This window comes from Lemur catta, chromosome 18 (assembly GCF_020740605.2).
Source record: "Lemur catta isolate mLemCat1 chromosome 18, mLemCat1.pri, whole genome shotgun sequence".
NCBI classification, from domain to species: domain Eukaryota; kingdom Metazoa; phylum Chordata; class Mammalia; order Primates; family Lemuridae; genus Lemur; species Lemur catta.
Genome location: NC_059145.1, coordinates 38,545,124 through 38,551,899, shown reverse-complemented (window position 1 = coordinate 38,551,899; position 6,776 = coordinate 38,545,124).

Here is a 6,776-nt window from a genome sequence, read left to right as displayed (position 1 = left end):
TGCCGCCTCACCAGCCATAAACCCACAACCCTGAGTCCTGGTAGTCTTGAGGGGCAGACCCTCCCCCATAGCATACCCCCCACACCCCCAACCCCAGCCCTGCCATTCACTGCCTGGCTGCACTGGCCTCAGGACTCACAGCAGCCAGTCCCAGCTAGGAACAGGCAGGACCTGGGGCAGCTGAAGCTCACAGTGACTCAGCATTGCCCCAGTGACCAATCTCTTGTAACTCTCTTGGCCCTGGGGGCCCACAGTTCACCGGGTGGGTCTGGGCTCAGCAAACAGCCCTCCCTCCCAGAGTTCCCTGTGGGGCAGAGGGTGTCCCTTCTGGGAGCAGGCCTGCTGCTGGGCAGCCACCTCCATGTGGCAAGTCTGACACCTGTCTATGCAGTGGCCAGTGACTGTTCCTCCCAGCAGTTTCAGGGTCCAAAGTCCACGACACCTCTGGCCTGTGCAGTCCCCACATAGATAAGTTAGCAGTGGGAGGGCAGATCTGGGCACTCCTGGGGGCCAAGGAGAGACATAAGCCGGACCCTTCCCCAAATACCAGGCTTGGAGTAACCCTCTAGCCCCTTCCCTAGCAGGATCTGCCCCTCTGTCCTTGACATCTGATCCATGCCCCACCTCCCCCACCCACACATAGTACTCTGGGCTGGCTGGCCAAGGGGACAGTCTGTTGAGGGAGGATACTGTTGACACCAGCTATAGCCAATAGCCAAGCTGTTCTGAGAGGTGGCTGGGGGCAGAGTCCACCTCCCATCGATCAGCCCCAGGCAGAAGATTCAGGATAGGATGGAGGCCCAGGCTGTGCCCAAAAAAGTCTACCTCAGGTGGGGTTACAAGATAACCCAGGGGACCCTCCTGTCCCTGCCAGCAGCTTCTCTTACCCTCTCCATTCAGGGCCCTTTCCCTGGAGGGGAAACTGAGGGCCAAGCCTGAACCATTAGTGATAAAGGCCTATTTCCCCCTCATCCCTGCTCCCGCCTTCCTCATCAAGCACTGAGCCTTTGCTTATACCCAGGGGCCAGGGCCTGTGCTGCAGTCAGGGACAAGGAGCTTCTGTCTGCGAGGCCAGGGCACAATTCTTGCTCCCTTCAGCTAGATGTGCAGACTCAGCAATAAACCTTTGCGTCAGGCCCCTGTTGTCCTTTCTTGGGGGGTGTGGCTTGACTGTCACAGATCATGGACATTTATTAAGTGCCCAGTGCTGGGCTGGGTATGAAGTGGGAATATGCCCCTTCCAGGGAGAAGCAACTGGCCTGACAAAGTGGGGGACACTCTTGCTGGTAGGGGACCAACTTGTGCCCTTTGGAGGGAGTTGAGGGGAAGAGGAGCTGTGGGAAAGGGACAGTCACTGGGACAGTCTTGGATCAAGTGGGAGTTTTGAGGTGAAGGCCCACTCTGTCGGGGACCATAAAGTGTATAAGGCCTGGAAACATGAGCTAGTGGCCACAGGAGCTCCACGGAGCAGGCGCAGGGAAGGGGGCGGAGCACCTGGCTTTCTCCAGGAGACGATGGACAGTCAGGGAAGCCCTTGACGCTGGAACATAACCGGGGCTGGGATCAGGGTAAGGCAAGTGAGGCACTTACCTTGGGTGCAAAACTTATGGCAGTGCCAAAAAATTAAGTAATCAACATAAATAATATATGAATACAATATGTTTAAAAATCAAAATTAATGCAAAAAATCCACAATGAACAAAATATCAAAATCCAACAGAGGCATGCCAAGACATTGGGGCTTGAAGCAAAAGGAAAAATATTTGTTCCTATATATGTTTCTAGGGTTTTTTTGCCAATTTTGAAATTGTGGTAAAATACATGTATCATAAAATTTACCATCTTAACCATTTTTAAACGTACAGTTCAGTGGTATTAAATACATTCATAGTGTTGTGTGACCATCACCACCATCCATCTCCAGAACTCTTTTCATCTTGTGAAACTGACACTCTGTACCCATAAATAATAACTCCCCTTTCTCCCTTCCCCCAGCCCCTGGAAACCACCATTCTACTTTCAGTCTCTATGAATTTGACTAAGTTTCTCTTATAAGGAGAATCATACAGTATTTGTCTTTTTTTTTTTTTTTTTGAGACAGGATCTTGTTTTGTCACCTAGGCCTAGAGTGCAGTGGCATCAACATACCTCCCTGCAACCTCTAACTCCTGGGCTTGAGTGATTCTCCTGCCTCAGCCTCCCAAGTAGCTGGGACTACAGCACACGCCACCACGCCTGGCTAATTTTTCTATTTTTTTTTTTGTAGAGATGGGGGTCTCGCTTTTGCTCAGGCTGGTCTCGAACTCCTGGCCTCAAGCGATTCTCCTGCCTCAGCTTCCCAAAGTGCTAGGATTACAGGTGTGAGCCACCCCACCCAGCTCAGTATTTATCTGTTTATGATGAGTTTATTTCACTTAGCATAATGCCCTCAATGCCATCTATGTGTAGCATGTGTCAGAATCTCCTTACTTTTTAAGGTTGAATAATATTCCATTGTATAATATCACATTTTGTTGATTCATTCATCTGTTTCTTCTACCTTTTGGCAATTGTGAATAATGCTGCTGTGAACATGGGTGTACCAATATCTCTTTGAGACCCTGTTTTCAATTATTTTGGGGATATACCCAGAGGTTGAACAGGTGACTCATATAGTAATTGTATTTTTAATAATTTGAGGAACCATTTCCACAGCAGCTGTACCATTTTATATTCCCGCCAACAGTGCACAAGGGTTCCAATTTCTCCATATCCTTGCCAACTCTTGTTATTTTCTGTTATTTTGATAGTACCCATCCTGCTGGGTAGGAGATGGTATCTCATTATAGTTTTGATTTGCATTTCCCTACTGCCTAGTGATGTTGAGCATCTTTTCATGTACTTACTGGCCATTTGTATCTCTTCTCTGGAGAAATGTCTGTTCAAGTCCTTAGTCCAGTTTTGAATTGAATTATCTGGTTTTTTGTTGTTGAATTTTAGGAGCTCTCTATATATTCTGGAAAATAATCTTTTATCAGAGATATGATTTGCAAATATTTTTCTCCTGTGTTGTGGGTTGCCTTTTTAACTCTGATGTATGTTTTTTTTTTTTTTGAAACAGGGTCTTGCTCTGTTGCCCAGGCTGTAATGCAGTGGTGTGATCATAGCTCACAGCTCCCAGAGTGCTGGGACTACAGGTGTGAGCCACTGCACCCATCCTGAACTCACATTATTTTAAGATTAAATAATTTATTTATTCCTAAAACAGAATTTATTATAATTTTATTTTCTTGGCCTTAATGTAGACAAAAATCATCAATAATATTTTCAAAATCTGCTTCTGGAAAAACAGTCATTAAAAATTTTCATAAAAACATTTATATAAGGGAGCCAGGCACAATGGTTCACACCTGTAATCTCAGTGACTTGGAAAGCTGATACGGGAGGACAACTTGAGCCCCAAGAGTTTGAGACCAGCCTGGACAACATAGCAAGACTCCTATCTCTATAAAAAAAATTTTCTAATTAGCCGGGTGTGGCTGTGCACAGCTGTAGTCCCAGCTACACAGGAGGCTAAGGCAGGAGGGTTGCTTGAGCCCAGGAGATTGAGGTTGTAGTGAGCTATGATTGTGCCACTGCACTCCAGCCTGGGTGACAGAGCAAGATCCCACTAAAAAAAACCAAAAAAAAAAACAAAACATGTATATAGGGGCACACATTTATCTTGGGGGCCAGTATGGGCATGGGCAAGGAAGGGATTGGGGCTGGGGGACCCATGAGACATAGGCCATGTCTTCGTTACCCAACAGAGCCTGGGTCTGAAAGGTGAGGAGCTCAGCGACAGGGGTCTGGGCCTATGCGGTTGATCAAGCATGGAAGACATCGCCACCAAGTCGGGACTGCAAGGCAGTGTTGAATAGGCTGAGTTTGCAGGAGCTGTGACCACTTGGAGGAGATGTTCAGGAGGCAGACAGACACTCAGGGCTGGGCAGAAAGCCAACTATAGGCAGTATCCTCGACGTCCAGCTGGAGGAGGACTGTGAGCCTGTGGGGGACTGGAGAGGGTAGAGTGAGGGCACCCAGGACTGAGCACAGGAAGGACACCGGATGGGTTAGGGAGCCCAGCACACATGTGGGCAGCTACATGGGTGTTGCTCAGAACCCTGAGGGTAGGATGGGACTCTGGCCAGTGGTGCCGGACCCCTGCTGGACGGTCTTAGGCCTGGCAGAGCTGGGGATACACATCTCTACTAAGGATCCTCTCTCTAAGCAGTTTACTGGAGTGAGGTGGGGCAGCGGGTAGTGACAGGGATATAGTGGGCAGAGGCGAGGTGGAGAATAGGAGGCCTTGAGGAGCTGGAAGTGTTAGGCTTGGGAGGGAGGAAGCTGTCAGGAGAGGTTGGTGCCTTCTGCATAGCCGCCTTGTCTTGGAAGAAAGGTAGTGAGCTCCCCAGCCTTCCTGGGCAAGGGACAGAGAAGAGCCCAAACAATATGCAGGAGCTGGGCCATGCCCTCCGGGGAGTCTCCTCCCACACATCATTCTGGCCACAGGGTCTGGGATTCAGGACTGGTATTCCTGGATCCTGTGGGTTGGGGACACTGCCGGGCCTCCAACTGCCCTGTCCATGGCCAGCAAGTGTGAGGAGCCCTTGAGTCTCCCGGCCTGAAGCCTGCTCAGCCCCACTCACCATTCCAGTGTAATTATACCCTAAGGAACAGGATCAATGGGTGCCCGGTGCCTGATTCACAGTCCAGGATCAGAGAGAGCTTGCCCACAGCACAGTGGCCACACCTTAGCCTTTTGGGGGTGGGCACTTCCAGCCACCACCATCCCTGCCTGACCTACAACCTCAGCGTGTCCCTGAGGGCCCCCATGGCCCTCAGCTCTGGCTCTGGTGGCACTAACCTGGCTCAGCCACTGACCAGAGATTAGACAAGCCTGGTGTACGGTTAATGCCGCTGACGTCAGGGCCTGGCCGGGTGGCCACTGGGGGTTTGAGCCCTCCCCACAGGCAGTAGCACAGCCCATGTGACCAGGGCTCATTAAGCCGCTTCAGTGGCCAGAAAAGCCAGGGGCCAGATCTCAGGGGAGAGAGGGCAGTCATGCCAGGGCTGCAGGGGCAGGGCTTGGCCAAGAGGTCACCAGCTCTGGGGACCCAGGCTGGGGAAGGGCTAGATGGGAGGTTTGCCTGTGGGCCCCCTCCACACTTCCACGCTTTGTGTTGTGACACTAACCCCCTACTCATGGCCAAAGAGGAGCCTCCCAGGGACCAAACTGAGCAGAGTGTAGTCAGGAGCTGTGGGTGTGGGTACACAACCCTGGAGTGTGGAGGTAACCACTCTCTCTCGTGAGGCCTTCAAACCCCCCAAAATGACTGTGGAACAAGTGCCCTGCCCCTCCCCCACACATATCCCTGCTAACCTCATGCTCATACTCCCTGTCCCTTTGACCAAGCCATTTTCTCCAGGCAGGCTGCCCTTTCTTTCCCTGCTCTGCCATGTGCTTTCCTTCCCCCTGGCAGAGCCAAGCCCAGAGGCTGCTTCTCCATCAGGCTGTCCTTGATTCGTGCCCTCCAACCTGGCAGGGGCTTCCCATCCAGACCACCCATAGATAGCACTAGGAGACCCTGTGGGTGGCATGGCAAGAGCAGCACAGCAGGTATTGGAATAGCTGGCTCTCCTTGGTGAGATCTTAGTGGGGATTTTCCATATGGGTGCTGAAGGACAAGTAGGAGTTTGCCAAGGAGGTGGGACAGAGTGGGGAATCTCAGGCTCTGGGAACCACGAGGGCAGAGAAACAGGAGCACGGAGGCTGACATGTTCTGCAAACAGCAAGAGTGTGCATGTGGTCAGCAGGGTGGTGGGGGAGGTGGAGAGGCCCACTGGGAGCGAGCTGGGGGGACATCAGGGAGGCCAGCCATTGAGGGCAAGAGCCTGCAGCCCATGTGAGGAGTCAGTGGATACAGAAACTGGGCTCTGGAAGGGCCAGGTTGGAGGTGAAGACGAGCTGTCACTGCTGGAGACAGTCTTGGGGCACTATGTGGATGGTGTGCCAGCAGAGGGGGTGGCATGGTGAGAAGGGGCTGCCCAGCTGAGGGCTGAGAATTTATGACTCAGAGAGAGAGGGGGAAAGCAAAGGGCTGTGGGGCCCTGCAAGGAGGGTCTGAGCAATCCTGGGACCCTAAGTTCTGCCCCACGTGTCTGGCAGTCTCCTGGGCCTGTGTTTCAGTTTGCAGAGATGGGGGAGTAGAGGCAGGAGCTGGGCTGAAGCCTGAAATCAAGCTTCCCCCACCCTCCAGCCCAGGTGGCTGACCCCAACACTGCGGCTGCATGGAGGGACATTCCCTCTGGCCTCTGGGAGAAGGCACCCGGCAGATCTCAGAGACCTGTCCCAGCTACCCAGCTGTCCGGCCACCACAAGCTGGGCTGGGAGATTCGGCAGGTGGCGGGGAAAGGCCTCCGAGCTGTGTTTGCCCTGGCCAGGGCCCAGGCCTAGCAACAACAAACATGCAACCCCTCCCCGAGCCTGGCCACAACTGGCCTGGGGACCCCACATCACACCCAGCTCTGGGCCTCCCCCAGCAGCCCAGCCAGCCCCTGCCCCTTCCAGGCTGGATGAGGACCCCAACACCCACATGCCGGGTGACCTTGAGCCAGGCCTGGCCCCTCAGGCACTGCCAATGGGAGCCACCAGCCCTCTACAAATGGCCCCTGTGAGTATCCAGGGTGTCTTTAGGTGGGAGGCAAGGGGCAGACGTGAGACCATGGTGGGCACCTCTCCTGTCTGGCAGAGCCAT